This window comes from Mustela erminea, chromosome 10 (assembly GCF_009829155.1).
Source record: "Mustela erminea isolate mMusErm1 chromosome 10, mMusErm1.Pri, whole genome shotgun sequence".
In the NCBI taxonomy this organism is placed as follows: domain Eukaryota; kingdom Metazoa; phylum Chordata; class Mammalia; order Carnivora; family Mustelidae; genus Mustela; species Mustela erminea.
In genome coordinates, this window is record NC_045623.1 from 96,946,408 (window position 1) to 96,967,953 (window position 21,546).

General features: G+C 54.1%; 1 protein-coding gene and 1 pseudogene across 1 annotated transcript in view; one reads left to right on the plus strand and one right to left on the minus strand.

Annotated features, from left to right (window-relative positions):
- Nucleotides 1-21,546, minus strand: part of IGSF21 (immunoglobin superfamily member 21) — a 234,872-nt gene that overhangs the window by 13,720 nt on the left and 199,606 nt on the right. The gene's annotated exons all lie outside the window — the stretch shown is intronic.
- On the plus strand, nt 2,604-17,279 carry LOC116567308 (annotated as a pseudogene).

Genomic DNA, 21,546 nt, shown 5'->3' on the forward strand with positions numbered 1-21,546 from the left:
GCGAGACAGAGGTTTAATGAAAGATTTGGGAAGAGTTTACAGATGACCTATGATGGGCCAGGTCCCGGGGTCGGGGCTGGGAGCAGGAAGGGGAGGAAGTTGCTCGACTCCAGCGGTGCCATTGGCATCAACTCTAGTGGGAACGATGTCCGGCTGGGCACACAGGCAAGGGCTCTGCCTCCTGGGGCAGACAACCTGCTTGCGAAGGTTAAATGTGGACCATGCAGTTAAATGTGCAAAGTGCATCAGTGACCGGGAGGTAGAACAGGTATAGAGAGGTTCCTGCCCGAGCCTGAGGGAGTGACATTGTGCTGTGATCTGAGGAAGCAAGAGCAGCTGGAGGACAAGTGTGGCAGGTGGAGGGAACCGCACATGCAAAGGTCTGCAGCATGTTGGCCCAGGGCAGGGGGTGGTGGGAGGCAGCCCGGGGCAGCGGCTGGGGTGCCGTGCAAGGAGTTGGGGACCAGAGGATGTGGTGTCCAGGGTGCCTGAGAGATGCAGGGTGGGGGACAGCACCGCTGATGGTCGGCTTGCAGTGCTGTGCTGGGGCTGGGTCCTACCAGCTCATGAGACCTCACTGTGCCATTTTCAGGACTGATGTCAAGCAGTTGTTGGACTGCTGGTCCCTGAAATCGGCCACAGCAGGTGTCTTTACACCACGGAAATTGGCAGCCACTACAAATAAGGCTTTTTGTATGTCTCCTTCCCCTGCCCCAGCTCCCAGAAAGAGGGTTTCCCAGCACACCACTGGTTATGAGTTTTTTCCTTTGTCCTGAGAGCAGTGGGGAGCCATGGAAGGGTTTTAGGCAGGAGCAGTGACATGATCTGAATTGCATCTCGGAGACTAAAAACACAGACAGTGATTCAGGCTAGACAGGCTGGCCATTTAGAGCAGGCTGAGGGCAGCAGAGAGTACATGACTTGGAGAGACATTTAAGGCCAAGCTGCTGCTTTCCTTTCCTTTTGGAAGTTGGCTTATCTTGGCTGGTCCCATCTCCCACCGGCTCTGCTCTGCCTGCCGGCCACCACCGGCTGGTATGACAAAGCCAGAGCTCCAGGGCACTGTGCACTCCACAGCTGGAGCTATCGGGAGCTCCTGGGTCTGAATCCCAGATGTCATCACACCTCCATGTCCTTGGGCAAGTTACCGAAACTGTAAGCCTCAGTTCCGCAATTCGCAAAACAGGAGTCAGACTGGGCAGACGTCCGTGAAGGATGAGTGAGTTACTAGATGTGTAAAGGGCTCAGCACAGGGTTGGGAACTGCTCTTCTTAGGATTCCCACAATGGTTTCCCCAGCCCCTTATGTTCAGCCAGGGTAGGGGCTAGAATCTGAGAACTTCAGTTGGTCAAGCCTATCCACGTTGTCTTATCCATCCTTGGGTCAAGAGCAGCGGCGGGGGGAAGCAGAGAGAAGGAATTGCCATAGGTCTTTCCTTCCTGCAGGGGCTTTTCACTCTAGTTAAGTTTAATTAAGTTTGATAAACATTTCCGGATACCTACTCGGTGCTGGGCATGGTGCCAGGCACCTGCTGTGGGTGCACAGTGATGAAACACAGTGACAAGAAGCCCACAGGCTGGGGCTGGGGGAGGGGGCTGGTGACAGCCGCCCGGCAACTCTATTTTAAGGTCTAGTGAAATGAAGCCAGGTAGGAGCCATCCATTCATTCAGGCAGCCGCCACGCAGCCGCCACGTGCTGCTCTATTGGCAAGGGAAGCGGAATGAACGAACGGGAAACAATGGGAGAACAATAGATACAGAATTGTAATTAAGTGTAAGATTGTAGGAAACAGATGGTGAGTGGGGTAGGAATTCGGAGAGGGGAAACGCACACCGGAACACATCCATTAGCCAGAAGTCCCAGATTCTGCAATCTAACTTCTCAAACTCCAGCAAAACACCTGGGTCCCCACAGCAAGAACCGACGACTGGCCAACACGATGAGCCAGGAGCTGTTCTCAGCCCTTAGCGTGGGTGAATTCATTCCACCCTCCCCATCAGCCTAAGAGGTGGGTTTATTTAATTCCCATTTTATAGATGGCAAACTTAAAGTTGAAGGAAATTGCCCAGGGGTTCACAGAGCCAGGATCTGAACCCAAGCGCCCCAGCTCTGACATGAGGTTGTGCCACCTTGGTCTTTGGAAAGAAGAAAGGAGTTTGTATCTACCTTTAGCCCAAAGTATGCCCATCTGAGCCACCAGGAATGCTCATTTAGTGGCACAGCTCAGCCTTCATAGACACTTTGTGATGCAGATCCCTCGGGAGCGCTCCCGTGGGTGGCTCTACTTACATCAGCTACCCCTGTGACAAAGGGACCGTGCCAGTTAGAACTGTGGCATGAACCTCTGGCAGCACTCAGGGTGTTTGTGCAGGTGTTAAGTGTACCCTGCAAGACTCCTACAGGCTCAGAAATGGCATGGCCAGCTTCAGTGTCACTCATTCTTTCTCACTTTCATCCACACCCTTAGAACTTTCCTTATAGGACCGCTTTGAGGAGGAGACGGCAGGATGCTTCCAGGATGCCTGGCCGTGCACTGTAGCGGAGTTCATTATGATCTGTATCGCCGTTACCCGGGAGGTGGCGCAGGGCAGGGGTTAAAAGCATGGGCTGTAAATCAGACTACCCAGAGTTCAAGGAGCAGCTGTACCACGTACGTGCTGTGTGATCTCGGGCGAGTGGTTTGACCTCTCTGAACTTCAATGTCCTTATCCGTGAAATGGAATTACAGGGTACCTGTGATGATTGGATGGAAGGTGTTTTGAAAGGGCAACCAATATACGTCAGGGGCGCTGATTAGTAGTTGTAATTTACTAACGTACTTTCCTGAGGCTTCTTGCTACTGGCCTGGAGAATGAAAGGTCTCTGCCATTGGGGTGTTCACAGTTCAGTGAGAAGACCAGAAGATACCCCGGCTGCACACCTTCCAACATAGCAGTCAGCTCACCCCATGTGGCTGTTGAGCCCTTGAAATTTGGGTTTTTTGAGTTCTTCTGTGTAAGCGTAAAATACGCACTAAATCTGGAAGCCCGTTGTCAAAAGAATGTTAAATGCATCACTAATATTTTATATTGAAATATAAATTTCAGTATACATTTGATATGCTGAAACTATGTTTGAGCTCTACTGGACTTAATAAATAGGTTATTAAATTTAATTCACCTTTAAACGCTTTTCTCCATGTGGTGATTAGAAAACTTACGTATGTGCTTTGTATGATGTTTCTACTGGATCACACCGGTCTAGACCTTCCATTTTACAGGTCAGTAGACTGAGGTCAGAGAGAGGGAGAGGTCTGCCTACAGTCACACTGTAAGTCAGTAGCAGAGCCTAGACTGGCACTTGGGACTTCTGAATGCTGGCCAAGGTTCTTTGCAGAGCATAGGTACCCCCCTGCCCCCCAACATGCACGTGCACACACACACGCATGCACACGCACTTATTACCGCTCTGGAGATCTGCACCCACATCACGCAGGCCGCCCACTCAGACAGACCCTGATTGGGAGATGTGTTCCTGTCCCTCGTTATTTTTCTGAGCAGGTCTTAGCAAAATGTACAGCTAATCAAGCTCGTAAGACAATAACAGATCTCAGTTGTATGGACAATGACACAGCAGAGCTGCTAATATCCGTGTGGACAGCCCCGGCTTCCCACATTCGCCCCACCAACATAGTCCTCAGTCTCTGTGTCCCAGGAAAATGTCACTCTGCATCTCGCCTCCTGTCTCCTGGTGGAGGGCTCCAAGCAAGCGCAGGCAGCCAGGGAGCTGTCTACACCTGGGAGCCCCTGGCTGTTTACAGATGCTTCCTTCCACACATCACATCATCCTCTCCTTCCTCCCTCCTCCCCTTCCTGTCTCCAGCCCTCCTGCCTCCGGCTGCCTCCTCTTCCCCGCCCCCCCTCCACCCCCACCCCATTGCCACATCTGCTCCCATACCCGTGTGCGCCCCTTCCCATCTTCATGTCCGTCCTCACTCTGTCTCCCCAACCCCATCTCCATGCTCATCCCCATACCCAGCCTTCTTACATTCTCTGACCAAGGTCAAAGCAAGCACCCCGCTCTGTTCCCCATGCCTGTTACGGATATGTGGCCCCCAGAACAGGGTCCAGTCCAAGGCAGGTGGCCAGCTGCTGCACAGGTGTAAATTTCATGCAACTTCCTAGACGAGAACAATCCCGAGGTCCAAGCTGGGCTCCAGAAACAGCAGGATAAAGCAGGCCACTGGGCTGTGAGCCATGGGGCATAGAATGGCAAAGAATCTACACACACCCCTGCCTTGTGGGTGTCCCTCTCCCCCACTCTTCTGCAACATGTCCAGTGCCCCCATCACGAGTGTCCCGTTGCTGTGAACCCTGGGAATGTCTCTTCAGACGCTGGTGCAATGCTCTCCTGGGTGGCGAGGAGGGGGGTGCCCACCAGCAATATTTCCCTGAAAGGACCATCCTCAGGGGATGAACCACGGAGCAGGCATCATTGGATCGGGAGGGGATGGGTCCATGGGGCTAAGAATCTAGCCTTGAGCAGAGCTTCAGAACTGACAAGCCACTTCCAGACACACGGCCAGCCCTGGACCAGCAGAACCTCCCTGGCTCTACATGTCCATGATCAGAGACCACCCCCCCCCCCAGAAAACACCCCTGAATCCCCGGACCCCACATCAAGTCAGCCAACTTCCCAGTTTTGTTTGACTTGGTCTTAAGCACAGAAGACTGCAGCGAGAAGTTCCCTGGACAGATTGTGTCTAGCATTAGGAAAAGTAAGGCAGCTTCCCGGCTGCCTCATCCGCAGCCATGGCCACAGCCACAGCCACCCTCTGCTGCCCCGTTCCTTGGGCCGCCGGGGGAGGGAGGGTCTGCGGTTATTTTATTCTTGACAGTTCACATCGACACAGCGAGGTAATGGTCGGGTGATCGGTTTTATGAAATTAACTCTGAAATATTGCCTGTCTTTTATCTCAAAAGCAGGACTTTGTTTCGGTCATCGTAACTCACTTTGAAGGTAATATGATGGTTCTTGGCTCTGTAAATCACTCTGTGGCCTTTGGAATTTGGGAACACGAACCTGTTCTTACACAAACCGCAGCAGGCCCCTGTCGAACTGCAGCTACTGGAGGCAAGTTCTCTCCCCATCCGTGAGGTCCTCCCCGGCCCCTGCCGGAGGACCGGCTCAGACAGAGTCACACCCAGGGTCCAGCGCAGGCTCTGGACCAACAGCCCATGGAATCATGGGTAAGTCCGCTGACCCACCAGGCGCCAGTCTTCCTACCTGTCAAGTGGGTTCCATAAAACATACCCTGCTAAATTTTCCACTTCCAGGCTAGAGAGAAGCAAAAGAGAAAATGGACATAAACCTTCCATAAGGACATCAACGTTCTGTACAAACGGAAAGGATTATGTATATGACCCTTCTACTGCCTACACCCCTCCCTGGGCTGAGGGAGCTTCTTTCTCTTCCAGGAGGGGCCAGTGTCTAGAGGAGGGGAATCACCTCTCCTATTCCCTGGGTCCCACAGTGTGACGGTTTTGAACACACTCCAGCTCTGACTATCATTTATCATGGGGCGGTAACCAATGAGATTTCGGGAGGGGTGGGGGAGGAAAAAGACAAGTTCAAAATTACATTATTTGCAAAAATCCATTCTTTGCTCTCAGCATGCCTGCTCTATTGACTGCCTTCCTTTCAATCAGCAACCAGTCATTATACCGTATCTTGAAAGAGAGAGAGAAAAAAAAAGAGCCACCCACAACATAGATATGTCTGTGCCTGAGTCCCTCTAGGTTCCCTGTTTTAAATTCTTCCCTTTTTTAGAGGGGGTCCCCCATTTCAGTTTCTTTCCATCCTCTCTACCACATCTATAAGGTGCCGCTCAAAGGAGCACCTCCTCCAGGCAGCCCTCTAGGAAGCTACCCTGCTCGAGCCACACTGAGCTGCCCAAGGTTCCTCCTGCACCTCGCTCCCCTCCCCTGTGCCCTGCACAAACCAGTCCTTCTGTGGATTAACGCTGCCTCTTCCTTTAGGACTGTCCTCAGGTGCTGCCTCCTCCAGGCAGTCTTCTAAGACTTTGCAAGACTGGGTTAGGGCTTATCCTCTGACGGCCAGAGCATTCTCCTTTTGTCATTCACACTGGTGCTTGTCATTCTGTCCTGGGCCCACATCTGTTTCTCCACGAGACTGTGCTCCCTGAAGTGTGGAGCTTTGCTCTTCCATCTACCCTCAGCTAGTGCAGGCCTGACACACGTGAGTTCAAGTTTAATTCCTGTTTCCTTCTTTCCTTCTTTTGTCTCAGCATGGGCAAGTGCACAGCCTGTTTGTGGAAAGGAATCCCATGAGACCTTATAATACTATGGACCCTGCCTTGCCTTGACCAAGGCCACCTTCTCTGTTACCATGCTCCAAGCACACTGAGAATCTGGTCCATGAACATCCTAAGCTCCTTCAAACCCCAGGGCCTTTGCATATGTTGCTGCTTTCTGCTCAGCTTTTTGCATGGTTGGGTCTTGCTCATCTATCAACTATCAGCTCAAGTGTCACCTCCTGATCTAAGGTGGACCCCCCATTTATTCTCTGTCACAGCTCTTTGCTATTTTTTCACAAAGCCTGTCATAATGTTCAATTATTTCATATACTGGTTTGTATCTGGTCTTTTGCTCCGACACCCCCACTAGAATGTGAGCACCAGGAGGGAAGGGGAGCCTCCTGTCCATGGTCCATCCCAAGCACTGGACACACAAGGATTCGCTCAGTAAATATGTGCCATGTGAATGAGTGAATGCATGGGGGATGGACCCAAGCACAGTGCCCTCCAATCCCTGCCCCATTTGGAAGGGGCTGAACTCTCTGCCCCCTCCAAGATCCTCCCTCCTAGCAGAAACCCCAGGAGGAAGCAGACCCCACCCACAGGAGAGGGACTTCAGCAAGAAAAAGAGAGGGGAAAAGCACAACACTTTGGTTTATGGGAAAATTAAATATTGAACTGAGTAGTAACAGCAGCCAAGGGAAAAAAAACCTGACAAAAAGCCCCCAAATGGAGCCACCATCAGTGACAAGAGAGATAAACGCAGCGTCTGTGCTTATATGGGCTGCAAAAGGCCCTGCTATGCGGCAGCTGCTGAGCCCACCCACCGCCCCCTCCAACTTGACAGTGGGTGGGAGTCCGTGGGCTGATGCGGCGGTGACGGACCTGGGTCTAGGTCATTGCCCGTGTGGGCAGGTACTGCCTGGGATTCTCCCTGCCCGGAGTTGGCTCGAGGAGGGGGGGGGGGCTTCTGAGTGGACAGGGTCACGGGGGAACTTCCGGCGGCTGCAGGCACCATCCATCCACCCGCCTTCCCCTGGGCGGGAGCTGGCTGGCAGCGCCCGGTTCACCTGCCTCGCCCCTCCCCTGCCAGCTGTTGTGTTTTCGCAGCGGTGGAAGATAAAATTAACAACCCCAGCTGGAGGCTCTGGCTGACTGCTCTGGGGGAGCAGGGCGGGGGGGGGCGTGCCGAAGGGGGGTGCAGCATGTGAAGCGGAGAATCGGCGAGGCTGGGCAGAGCGGGATCCGACACCGGTGACTGCTGATAGAGAAATAAAATCCTGCGTGTGCGCGCTCGCACGCACGCACACTTGCACACTCAAAGTGGGTGGTGGGGAGGCCAGGCCACAGGTTTTAGTGTCGGACCTGGATGTGTATTCTGGTGCAAAATGATAGACTATACCTTTCCCCTGGTGGCTCTCAGCGTGGACCAGCAGCATCGGCCTTACCTGGAGCTTGTGCAAATTCCCGAGGCCGCTTCCAGACCTACTGCATCAGAACTGGGGGCGGCAGCGGGGGTGGAGGGGTGGGGGCGAAGGAGGGAGGGTCCAGCCATCTGAAGCCTTCAGGGAGATTCTAATGCAGGCTCAACGTGAGAACCGCTCTTTTTGACTTTTGTGAGCCTCCGTCTGTTCACGCCGAAGTTAGGGGTAATAAGATCCACTCGGTGGTGGTCGTCTGTGCACCGAGGACTTGGTCCACAGTAGGTGCTCAGTGAACGCTGGAGATTATTACTGGCAGGGAGAGCAAGACCCAGGGGAATTAGTGAGGCTCAATCTGGCTGCTCCAGGCCCCAGAAGACAGACCAAGGGTAGAACTCTCTGGATGGAGATTACCGCTCTCTGAGCTGAGTAAAAGGACCTCAAATCCCCAAATCCGCGCCCCACCCCCACCTTCCAAGCAGTTCAACTTTGGGTTCATGCCTTGATTGGCTGCTTCTCAGCGGCTCCAGCTTTCTGATTGGCCTCCTAGGCCGTCAGTCCCCTGGGGGCTCTCCTCCCTGTGCCTGGGGTTTCTTGGCCAGAGGAGGCAGCCTGCTGGGTCGCCTCTCCGCAGCCGCTGTGGGAGGCAGGCTCAGCCCCTCCACGCCGTTGTAGTTTATGTGGCAATAGAGCAAATGTGTTCAGGCCCATGATAGGTGCCATTTCTGCGGAGATGAAATCTATGGGGTGTGACATGAATCCGTTTTAAATAGCAGCAAGGCTGGCTATTTGGAGGATGTTTTCAATGTATCCCAGAGGTATATATTACACACATGGGCGATTTCACCAGGTGCCGTATTTGTAGCTTTATGAAAGACGCCTGCGGAAGCCTGCGGAAGCCTGGGGAGGCCCTAGTAAGCAGGGGAGCACACTCAAGATCTGGCCAGGGGCAGCGGCACCCAGCTCAAGTTCTTCCTGCTCAAGTTCAAGTTCAGCCCATTCTGTTTCTCCCCCACTCCACACCCACCAGAGAGCACTGAGCTGGAGCTTGGAGACCTCCCCTTTCCCCCTAGGAAGACTTCTGTCCTTTCCAGCAGAACTGAACCCCCAAACACCTGGGCCTTTGTGTTCTGGGACTCGGAACTGGGCTCATCCATGACCTTGGGCAGCTGGCCCTGAAGTCACCACCCTCCTGTCCACAGTCACTGTCGCCCTTAGGCAGCTGCTAGTTCCCTGGTCTCATCCATAGAGCAAGGATGATATTGGTGTCATTGGTCCACGCAGGGCGCTTGTGGGGACTGAAGAACATAGCAGGTGTCCCCCCCCCCAGCCAAGCTCCCAACAGAACCCCAGCTCCCGACCCCCGCCAACCCCCAGCTCAGAGCCCTCTCTTCCAGTAGAAGATTTCCCGGGGGGCCCCTGCGGCTGAGTCTCCCTACTCTCTCAGCATCTTAGGATTGATTTCCTGAGTCAGAGGGCAGGGAAATCATTCTGGCCACTTGCTTCTCATAAAGCCAATTCCAGGGCGGGGGTGGGGGTGGGGGTGGGGAGAGAAAAGGCAGGAATGGAGCAGAGGAGCTGCGGAGAAGGGGCATTTGGTGGGATGGGGATTGTGCATGTTTTCTCCCCAACATTGTACGATGAAAATTTTCAAGCCCAAGAAGTTCAAATAACTGTCCAAGGACCTCTCCCGCCCCCACCGCCCAGGTTCTAGGATGAACATTTAACTGCACTTGTTCTGTTGCCCATCTATGAGACTGTGGGAGAGGCAGAGCCAAGCTTCATTGCCAACAGGATGGACCCTTGGCTGGGATAGAGGGGCTCGATCCTGGGGAGGTGGCCTCAGAGATCCGGCATAGGCGGCCTGTCCCTCTGGCCTTGCTGGGGCCCCATCTCTGAGCCCTCTAACCTCGTCCTTCCCCAGGTTCTGCCCTGCCTCTGTCCTTTCCTCTGTAAAATGGGGATTGCAAGCAACAGTCCTTAGTCATATGTGCTAGCACCTAGTCATAGGACCAGTGAGTCACAGGGCCATTGTGAGGATGGCCTGAGCTCCTATCTGTGAAGTGCCTAGCAGGACACCTCATGCGGGCGAGCCCATATTCCCACTGGCCATTCCGTTTGTGAACAGCATCTTCCATCCCTGGCCTGGAACAGCATCTGGCCTCTGCCTACACCGCTCACTCTGGCCGCAGGCCTGGGAGCTCCTTGCGCTAGGGACGCGAGTTCATTCTGCTGGCCCGGGGCCTGAGCGCGGGGAGCACAGGGCAGTTCCCAGCAAGAGTGCTCTGAGTTGATGTTTGCAGGGGTGACTGGAGGGGAGGCAGATTTGCTCAGTGAGCATCCCCTTCTGCACCCGAAGTGGAAGGCCCACTGAGTCCCCAGGCACACACAATGGGTGGGGTGAGGGGTGGGGAGGGCCCTTGATCATCATCTATGCTCATGGTGGTCATTCTGCGGCAGGGTCCATGATAAATGCTTTTCTGCATTAGAGCCTCACATAACCCAGGAAGTAGGGATTATTATGCCCATTATATGGAGACAGAAACTGAGATGTTCAAAGGCAATGATCCACAGCTCTTCGGCCAGCAAAGACCAAGGCTAGCTCTTGAACCGTATCTGGCTTAAGTCTCCAGTCCAGGATCACAACCCTGCACCGCCTGGCCCTCCATCTCACCGGCTCTGGGCTTTCTCTCAAAGCTCTCCTCTGCGATGCAGTGACAGGGCTGGACCACGTCACTGCTCACATGCGAGGCTCGGAGGGGGGCAGGTCTGGAGGGAAGCGACAGCAGGAGGGGTCAAGGTGACCAGCTGTGAGGCAGTGGGACTGCTCAGCAGAGAAGGACCAGCCCCTCCCTCGCGGGGATCCTCAGGAGCTGGAGGTTCCCTTCCGATGGGCCTGGGGGCCACAGGGGAATCAGTGGGGAGGGTATGGCTGGACCCAGCGTGCTGGGTGAATACTTTCTCTACCCTAAATTCCCCTCCCAAATCCCAGACCCTTCCAGCTCCCATGACATCCCTGGACACATGTCCCTGGATTCAGGGGCCTGGTCTGGCTTCACCTTTCCTCTCTGCCTGTGGCCAAACCTGGTAGACAGAGGGCAGGTGAGGCCTGCGGCAGCTTGGCACGAGAGAGGAGCACCTTCCCTCCAGCTTCCGCCAAGACTGGCTTGACGCAGGCTCAGGAGCCAGGCTGCCGTATCCTGGCTCTGCCCCCTCTTAGCTGGGTGACCTTGGCAGGTCCCTGAGTCCTGCTGTACCTGTTTCCTCATCTGTAGTGTAGGGATCGTCCTATCTCCGGGATAGGGTTTGAAAGTAAGGTTTTAGACCCTGGTCTGGCACCTGGCAAGCTCTGAATAAATGTCATTGTCCCCAATGTGGCTGTGATTACTCTCAGGGTCACTGCCCACTCCTCACCCATGCCTGGGGTCCTGTCATGCAGGAGTGCTCCCCACTCTGCCAGACTTTCCTGCTCCTACACTGTTGCCTAGAGGGTTCCTTCTGCCTGAAATGTCCCTGTGGGTCTGCCCCCATCCTACGGGGCTCAGCCGTACACCTCCTCCTCCGTGAAGCCTTCCTGATTGCCTCCCCCTGAAGGAGACCCTCCCCTGGAAACTCCCCCATCCCTCAGCTTGCACTCTAGTCCGCCACCCCCTTATTTTCCTCCTGCTGGATTCTGGAAACCTGTGCTCTTCTCTGGCTCCCTCATCCTTCAGGGATTCCTGCAGGACAGACAGTAGGTCTCATATTCTTCCATTGTCCCCAGAGCCTAGAGGTCAGGCTCGGGATGCAGAGACAGGGCCTGGGGATCTCCATGTGCCATTCACTAGCCACAGGATCGCAGGGAAGTTGTTTCTCTCTCTGAGACTCAGGCTCCTCGTCTGTAAAATGGGCATAACTACAGCCACTGTCTCAGCAGCACGCGGGAGCATCAAACAGGAACGTGCTCACGAGGACAATGCCTGGCACGGTGCTGCTTGCTGCTGCCGTGAAGATTATTGTGATTATTAGGTTTATCGGTTTTTAAGATTATTGCTCCCAGGGACTGAGTGAGGTAAACCCACCCTCCTCCAGAGGGGGAAACTGAGTCCAGGGACGCTCTGCCAGCCGGCAGACGAGACAGGATGGCTGACTCCCAGGCCAAACCAACCTGGCACGTGGAGTTGGCCTCAGTTTCCCCTTCTGTACAGGAGGCGGTGGGATTCCTTCGCTCTCCCCAGGAGAGGCGGCAGGCAGCAGACCCTGCTCCAGGGGCCGGCTCACAGTTGCCCTGCCCTCCCTCCCAGCTCCGATACAGCTCTGTTAACACCTGCACCCTCACACTCCAGCCTGCTCCTTAAATCACGGGGCCCGAGGCACTGCAGTTTCAAAGGCCACATATCACCTGTAATTAAGGGGCCTGTCCCAGGGAGGGGAAGTTTTTCTGCTGGAGACACTAAATCCAGCTCCCGGTGGTGAAGGGGATAAAGCATCACACTGACCTAACACTTGTCAAGGCTTAATGACGCCCCCGTGGGCCAGCTCCGGGGGGGAGGGGGGCATGTGGCGGGAGGTTGGGGCCGAGAGGGGCTGGGAGTAGGTGGAGGGAGACAACCATGGGACAGATACGGAGCCCCTGGTCTGGGGGACACCGCAGGAGCACCACGCAGGAGCAGGTGACGGCCGCCGGTGGGGGGGAGCGGGGGGCAGCCCCCCTGCCTGCACAGTGCCAGGAAGCAGATGGGTCTCTCCAGCTTGGCTCAAGGGGGCACAGTGGGCCCCTCTGTGAGAAGCTATGCGGGGGCTCCTTAGCAAGGCGGCCTGGGTTTGAACGCAAGCTCTGCCACTCGCTTGCTGGGCAACCTTGAGCAAGTTACTTAACATCTCTGGGCCGGGTTTCCCATCAGAATGGGAACGACAGGGCACCTGTCTCCTAGAATGGTGAGGATTAAATGAATTAATATATTTCATATCCTGGAGCCAGGCTTGGCCCCCGTAGCTGCAAAATTCACCTTTATTCTGGCATACCTCCCACATGACAGCTGTTCCCCCAAAGCGAGAACACACTCATCAGGTCTCAAAATGCTGGTCGGAGCAGGACTTGTACAAGTGAGGGATGAATGCGCGAACGGTCTGCTTCCCTCACAGGACGGCTGGTGACACCAGCCCTGTGGCCCCAGGGACAAGCCGCACAAAGCAGTACGCGGCTCGACGAAGCTGCCTCCTTCCAGCCTCCCTTCCCCGTCGGAAAGGTCACGCAGCTTGTCCGTCTCACACCCGGACTGCCCTCCGGAGGCCGGGTCTCCACCCCGGCTCAGGCCCTCAGGTCCCCACAAAGGAAGACACCAGAGAACTTTTGGTTTCATACTCTAAGCTTCCCTTCATGAGCAGACTCGGTCTTCTCTTCTGTAAAAGGGGGACACTGATCTTCCTGACTTCCCAGAAGGCTGAGCTGACGGGGCAGCCCAATTATTCCACACTGTCCCTGTTGAGAGGAGCGCTGGTCTCTGGCCTAGGCCCATACGGCTGTCATATTGTCCCCCACTCAGAGAGGAGCAGTGTCCCTCCGTCTTCCTGGCAGCCTCACACAGAGGGAAAACTGGGGGCTCTTCTTTGCAGCATCCCTGAGCTCAGATCCCAGGCCACTCAGTGCTGTGGGATGTTCGGTAAGTTCCCTACCCTCTCTGTGCCGTGCCCAGTGCCCACTGAAATGGAGGCAGCATGGGGCCAGCCTGCGGTGGGGAGACTAGAGTCTGGACCAGGTTTTGGAATGTGCTGGGCCTGTGGCTGAGTGCACAGGAAGCTGCCATCAAGGGCATGCCTCCTTTGCAGGCCCAGGGTTCAGACAGGGAGGGATGGAGGATTCCAGAAGCCTGTGCAGGAGGCGGTCAGCAGGCTTGGGCCTTTGGGGCTGAAGCTGGGAAGTGACCGTCCTTGGTCGATGACCCAGTTAGCTCCAAAGTGCTCCTCCGAGCCCCAAACCCATCTGTCTGGCCCCTGTCTGACCTGGCTCTTAGCTGGTGACCTGAGCTAGCGGGAGGCCTGAGGACGGGCAGGCAGTATCTTTTCTCCGGGTCCCTGGCCAGGTGGAGGCTCTCCAGGCACTTAAGTGTGCCATCTCTGAACAAGCTCTCACATCCCTCCTGGAAGACCCTGGCCGCCCTGGCCCCAGTCCTCCGGGCTGTAGACCCCTCCAGGAGCCGAGCCCTGCCAGCTGTCTCAGGCCCCCGAGGCCCATCGAGCTGTCCCCTCAGAGTCTCCCACAAGCAGTAAGGGGGCCTGCAGATGTCCTTAGGACCACAGCCTTGCCTTTCCACCCCCAAAGCCCATCTCTTGCAGTCACCGTCTGCTGAGCGAGACCACAGGTCTCACCGGTGCCTTCTTAAGGACCATCTTAAGAAGGACCCATCCAGGGCTGGGTCCCGCCACGTCCTCCCCATCTGGTCCTATCTTTCTGGTTGGTCCCCATGTCCTGTGGCTTCTGTCTGGAAACGCCTCACACGTCCAGCCTCTACGGCCCCCGCCCTGGGCTGGGCTGGGGCTGTCTCTCCCCCTCCCGCTGCCTGCCTTGTCCTCAGAAGCCGCTGGCAGACCCAGGCCGTCAGCTCTTTCTAGCCGCCACCCTCAACAGCCCCGTTTCCAGATGATGTAACTGACACTGGGGAGGGAAGCAGTCTCTCACAGCGGGACTATTGGGAGGGGGGCGGTGAGGCTGCTCTTTCCTGGTGTCTTCTGCAGGGCAGCATGGGACCCCATAGTCCTCACCGCCTGGCTGGGAGAGCTCCCCTCGGCTGCCATCACTTCCTGCGGCCCTGGCCCCACTCCCCGGCCCCGCGGACACTTCCAGGGTAGAGATCAGGACAAGGTGACAGTAAACACATCGCCCTTTTTGAGAGCACTCACAGTAACCTATGACATAGGACATTTCCTGTCCCAACTGGGGAGGGGGCTGGTGCTGCTGTAACCCCCATTTAGCAGACGGGGAAACTGAGGCTCAGGAGATGAAACAAATCACTTGCCAGTGTAGGGCAGTGGCTCTGCTGAGGGCTTGGAGCCAGGCTGCCTGGGTTCGAATCCAGCTCTCCCCTTGCTAGGCCTGTGCCCGTGGGAACATTTTCTAGGCTCTCTGCTTTCACACTTGTACAATGGGGAAGGGAGTCGTGGGCCTCCCTCAGAGGGCTCTTAGGACAATGAGTTAGCAGGGGCGGAGCAGATCTGTGCCCGGTGTGCAGTAAATACTCAAAAAACATTTGCTGCTTTTATTATCGGGAATTCCAGAACTGGGTTTAAAAATCTATGGCTGAACCCAAGGCCCATCCCCTTCGCCATTTCCCAGCTCTCGAAGGAAGTAAATGAAGTTTCCAGTCAACCTACTGGAATAGAGGAATGACTCTTCATGCGGGTCCACGCAGCCCTGGCCCAGCTCCGATCTAGAGGATCCCGGGCACTCACGCCACTCACCCAGAGCCAGTGGGAAGAGGGACAGGGAAGGGAGGGGGCTTAGAGGTGGGTCTGCCGGACATTTGCTTGGGAAACAATAGTGCCCAGGCCTGGCCCTCTGGACCCTGGGGGGCATCTAGGGTGGGAGGTGGAAGTTTGGTTTCCCCCCTCCCCCTCAGCACCCCAGACTCCTCGGTGGCTCTGGCTTGGATCCCAACCTGCCCCGTATCTCCTCCTCTTTGTCCTGAAAGCAGCCTTGCTCCCCAGAGCCTGTGGCCACGGCAACCGCCTAGGGCCAGTTCATACAGTGTGAGCCCAGAAGGCAGCTCCTCCACTCAGGCTCCAAGACGAGCAATGAGCCGATCATTACCCACCCAGCAGGCATCATGAGCTGTGGGGAGGGCTTCGTGGCAGCCCTGAGTCTCGCCTCCCACCTACCCTGCCTGGGGTACCCCAGGGATTCTCAGACCAGCGCCTCCCTCCACAGACCTAAGCTGTCTCCTGGACTGCCACATACTCAGGGCATGCGCTGGATCTGCCTGGGAGACGCACATCTCCCCATGGCCGTCCTGCACACAGGCAAGCGTCTCGAAAGAGGTTCTGCTGGTGCCTGCTTTCCCGCTAGCATCCTTTACAGGCAGAGCTCTGTTTCTTCCTTCTGCTCAGGCCAATGGCAGCAACACCAGGTCTTTGAGGGGTACAGGCTCTGCCCGAAGCCCTCAGATCTCCCAACCCCCTTGGAGCCACAGACTTTTCTTCTTCCCAGGTCACAAGAGGCCCTTGACATTCCAATTATTGGTCCTGGGAACGTGCTCCTTTTTCTAGAGAGGAGCACAAGGCTCGGTGTCCAGAGGATAAGATTCAGGAATCTGGTCTTAGAAAGCAGAGTTCCAGATCTCTAGAAATTCTAGTTCTGGCCTGGCCTCATGGATGTGAGCTCAGTTCTGTCACACGAAGTAGGTTCTTTCCCCTGGGAGCTTTGACCAGCCCCAGGGGAGCTTCTTTTCAAGGGAAAGCTTGAGGAACTGGTCCCAGGAAGACTTCCCGGAGACTTGCTGCCCCAAGTCACACAGCCGGGGAGGGACAGAGCCAGACTGGAGATGGCCAGATGGCTTTAAAAAGCATCAGAAATAACACACGTAAGGAGAGATGTATAGGTCAATGGAACAGAATAGAGACTCCTGAAATAAACCCTCACACTTATAATCAATCGATTCTCAGCAAGGATGCCAACACAGTTCAGTGGGGGAAAGAAGAGTGTTCAAAAACGGTGCAGGGATGACCAGACATCCACACGTAATTGATGGAGGCAGAGGGCTCCTCCACAGAATGCAGAAAAATTAACTCGAAATAGATGATAGTTTTCTGTCTCCTAGAGTGGTCCAAGAGTCTGCAAGAAGGCATAGGAGAAGAAGGTGGCTCCTACCCCTGCCATCGTGAAGAAGCAGGAGGCCAAGAAGGTAGTCATTCTCCTGCTTGACAGAAGGCCCAAGAATTCTGGCATCAGACAGAACATCCGGCCCTTGGGGACCTCACCGACTGTGTCAAATGACCCTGCTCCAGACTTTAGAAATGTCTAAAAGTGCCTCCTACGATTAACTAGTTCAGGACTGCCAAAGGGCTACTCCAGTGCTGGCCCACAGATTCAAACTGGAGACAAAGCCAGAGAAGAAGCAGAGATTGCTGACCCGGGCTGAGAAGAAAGCTGACGGCAAAAGGGAGGTCCCCACTAAGAGGCCACCTCTCCTCCCAGCTGGGGTTAACATGGTCACCACCTTGGTGTAAAACAAGAAGGCTCAGCTGGTAGTGATTGGTCCTGCTATGGATCCCACTGAGCTGGGTGTCTTTCTGCCTGCCCAGTGTCGTAAGATGGGGGTTCCCGACTTCATCGTCTGGCAGAAGGCCAGGCTGGGGGGTGTCTGGTCCACAGAAAGGCCTGCACCACTGTTGCCTTCATGCAGTTTAACTGGAAAGGCCAAGGAGCTCCGGTTAAGCTGGTGGAAGCCATCGGGACTGATTACAATGACAGATATGATGAGATCCACTGTCACTGGGAGGCAATGGCCTGGGTCCAAAGTCAGTGGCTCTCATTGCCAAGTTGGAAAAGCTAGAGGCCACTAAAGGACTGGCCACCAATCTGGACTGAGTGGATGCTGTTGAATTTTCTGTACATAAAAGCAATAAAAAGTTATCTTTCGGGCAGTGTCAGAAAAAGGAAGAAAGGAAGGAAGGACTGACGGACAGACGGAGGGAAGGAAGGAAGAAAGAAACCGTAAAACTAAATGTTAGAGTTTTAAACTATTAAAACTCTTAGGAGAAAAACAGGAGTAAATTGTGACCTTGGGTCAGGCAAAGCCTCCTCAGCTAGGACACTAAAAGCACCAGCAACAGAAAATAAATGCAGGGAGTGAACTTCCTCCAAAGGAAACCCTTTCATCCTTCAAAGGACACCGGTAAGAAAGGGAAAAGATAACTCACAAAAGGGGAAAAGATATGCAAATGTTACATCTGATAAGGCCCTTCTATCTGAAATAAAGAACGCGTGCAGCTTAATGATGAAAATCACCTAGTTGAAATGCTCCTGCGATCTGAAGGCATTTCTGCAGAGAAGGTTTCCAAAGGGCTCCAGAGCACATGAAAAGATGATCAACATCATTAGCCATTAGAGAAACACAAACCAAACCCACAAGGAGAACCAATTCACATCCACCAGGATGGCTGTAATCAACAAGACAGGCAGTGGGAGTGGGAGTGGGTGACGGTCTGGAGAGATGGGGACCCCCAGGGTGCTGGAGCGAAAGCAAGATGTTGCCGCTGCCTGAGGTCCCTCTGAGGGTTAGACTCAGAGTTACTGTTCGGTCTAGCAATTCCACTCCTCGGCATACACCCAAGAGAGCTGAAACTATGTTTACACAAAAACCTGCCCGTGAATGTTCCCAGGAGCATTACTCGTAACAGCTGAAAAGTGCAGATGTCCGTCAACTTGTGACTGTATAACAGAAATGTCGAGGGATGCCTGGGTAGCTCAGTCAGTTAAGCCGCTGCCGTTGGCTCAGGTCATGATCCCAGGGTCCTGGGATCGAGTCCTGCCTTGGGCTCCTTGTTCAGCAGGGAGCCTGCTTCTCTCTCTTCCTCTGCTTGCCACTCTGCCTGCTTGTGCTCTCTCTCTCTTTCTCTCTGACAAATAAATAAATAAAATCTTTTAAAAAAAGAAAAAAAAGAAAGAAATGTCGTGTAGTGTACAACGGAATAGCATTCAGCCATAAAAAGGAAAGAGGGACTGATGTGCATTCCAATATGGATGTAGCTTGAAAACCTTACACTAACTGAAAGAAGTCACAAGAGTGACAAAGACCATGTATTATGGGATTTATATGAAATTCATATGAAATCCACAGAGATTATTATCCACAGAGATAGAAGTTAGATTGGTAAGGGTTGCTTGGGTGGCTCAATTGGTTGGGCGCCCGACTCGATTTTGGCTCAGGTCATGATCTCAGGGTTTTGGGATCAATCCCTGCATTGGGCTCTGCTGTGCTCAGTGTGGAGCCTGCTTGGAATTCCCACCCCCCCCCATTGCCCCACCCCTCCCCACCATTCATGCGGAGGCTCTCTCTTTCTCTAATAAAAAAAAAAAGAGAAAAAAGGAAAGTAGATTGGTGATTACCTTAGCCTGGGGTGAGGGATATGGGATGGGGAGTCCTTGCTAATGGGTATAGATTTAGAAAATCTTCTAAAATTGGTTGCACAACTAAAAGTGTTTGCACAACTCTGTGAGTGTGCTAAAAACCATTAAATTGTACACTGTAAGTGAATTAATTATATGTTACATGAGTTATAGCTCAATAAAACAGTTTTTTAAAAAAGGAAGAAAAGCACCCAGATGCACTTAATAAAAATCCAGTAAAACATACTGAAAAAAATAAAAAGCAAGCTATGCAAAATTTATTAATAACTGCTTTCTGCAGGGGGACCTATCTCCTGGCCCCAGGTTTTGAAAGCATCTGGTCTGGTTTGGTGCCATGAAGGCCTTGGGCTCCAAAATCCTACCTTTATCGGCCATCCTCATTTGGAAGCCTACACAAGAGACACAGGGATCCCACGAGAGAACATTTTCTTAGTGCCTATTAATATGTCAGTAATAGTCGAGCAGAATGGGTACATGTGTAGGATGTCTTTGCCTTTGTTCTGCCGCTGTCTGGCTGGGTGTCTTTGGCAAGTTCCACACCTATCAGTTTCCTCATCTGGCAAAGAAATGGCAGCACCCATCTCCCGGAGCTTTAGAGATTATGTGATAGGTTAGTTTAGGAAGACCTTAGCCCGGTGTGCAGCATGTTCATAAAGGCTCAGCAAAGGGCACCCCATGCGCGTGGGAGTCAGATGGCAAAATCCTCTTCTGATGCTACCTCCTGGCTCAGCGACTACTGTGGGCCAAACTGTGTCCCGGAGAAAGATGTGTTGAAGTCCTAACCCCCAGCCCCTGCGAACATGATCTTATTTGGGAAAAGGATCTTTGCACATGTAACCAAGTTCCGATGAGGTCCTTGTACATCAGGGTGTGCCTTCATCTAATGCCTGGCGTCCCTAGGAGAGGGACATGCGGACACAGAGATCCAGAACCACAGAGGGAAGCCACCCTGTGAGGATGGAGGCAGAGCTGGAGGGAGGCATCCAGGAGCAGAGGAAGGCCAAGGACTACTGGCCACCACCAGGAGCTGGAGGAGGCAAGTAACGATCCTTCCCTAGAGCTTTCAGAAGGTGGTAGCCCTGCTGACACCTTGATTTTAGACTTCTGGCCTCCTGAACCATGAGGGAATATATTTCCGTGACTTTCAGCCCTGCAGGGTGATCATTTGTTACTAGCATCCTGGAGGTATCAGACAGCGGGGTCAGCCTGGGCTTCTGCATCTGTACTGTGAGCTAGCCATCCCCCCTGATGGCACCTGAGCTCCACGAGGCAAAGGATTCCTCCTTCTCCACTGCATCATCAGCACCTGGAACTGCACTTGGCCCTGGGAAGATGCTGAGTCAGACAGCGTGGGATTAGGTGCATGAATACCTCAAGTCCATGCACCCAGGCCTCACCTTCTTGGAAGGCCTTGTGGAGCATCTGTTCGAAATACCCCCCTTGCCCCAGGCTGGACCTGCCTCTGCTTTGCTCGACCACCCTCTGATACCCACAGGCTCCAGTGGTCTCCTTGTTCTGTCTGCCCCGCCCCTTCCTGCCTGGTCTGGCCCACGAGGACCAGGAATTTTGTCTGGCTCATTACTGAAGCTCACTTCCATGATGTACAACAGCCCCTGGAATGTACTAGGTGCTCAATAAATGTCTGCTATATGAATGAACGAATGAAGGCTGGATGAATGAATCCGTGAGATTTGGAAGGCCTGCAATCGTCGAATCCATTTTAACAACAACAACAACAAAAAAAAACCCTTCTGATGTTTTTACTAGAAAAACAGTTCAGTACTGGACTTGTCCATGTCACAAGTGGGCGCTGACCTGGATTTGGGCCCAGGGTTGCTGGGCTCCAAGGGTGCTCCTTTTAGAAGGTTTGAGCAGCAAGGGCCCCAGGGTCGAAGTGTATGAGCAGTGCCCACGGGGCCTAGGGCACAGGAACCCTCTAAATTTTTGAGTGCCACATGTTCCTGGGCAGGGCTCGGTCTCATGGAGACCCCACCCCCCGCTATCTTGTTTCTGCATAATCCCACCTCGTCACCCCCATGCTTGCTTGACCTTGTGTTATCAATGGCCTTTGTGTCAAAGGTAGGGATGTGTCCCTTGGGAGCTCAGAGCTGCTGTTAGGTGCACCAGCTCTGGGCTCGGGGTGACCTGGTGGACACTTGGGGGATCCCCTTAGCCTGCAGAGCCTCCTTCCTTCTGTGAAATGGAATGACGGTGCCTGTCTCGGGGGACACTCGTGAAGGTTGTGTGATCAACAGTGTGGCGGCCACGCAGCCTGTGCTTGATGGAAAGTGGCCTAGATTTTTCGCTGCCGGTTGAGAGGGCCCCCTCGGGGGCAGGCCTGTATGGTGAGGGGGGCAGAGAAACCTTGGCTCTTGGCCTCCTGGCGGAAGCAGGAGAGCAGCGTCTCTCGGCACTGGCGGGGGTGGGAAGTGTGGGTTCCCACTTAATTGATTGTAACATCGCACCCCGAACATGCTCCCCGCATAACCTGCACCCCCGAGAAGAGCCTCGGCAATCCTTCCGTGACTGTGTATAATGTGTTCCTGGGGCCCAGCACGCAACTTTCAAATTGGCTTACAATTTATCTGCAGCTCGGATAAAAACATTTTAATGACTGTGTGCGGCACGAACCCTCGGTGTCACCCACGGGGCTCCCAAATGTCTTTTCCCACCACATAGCGGGGATGTTATAGGCGTGAAATTACAGCCGCTCTCACATTTTGAT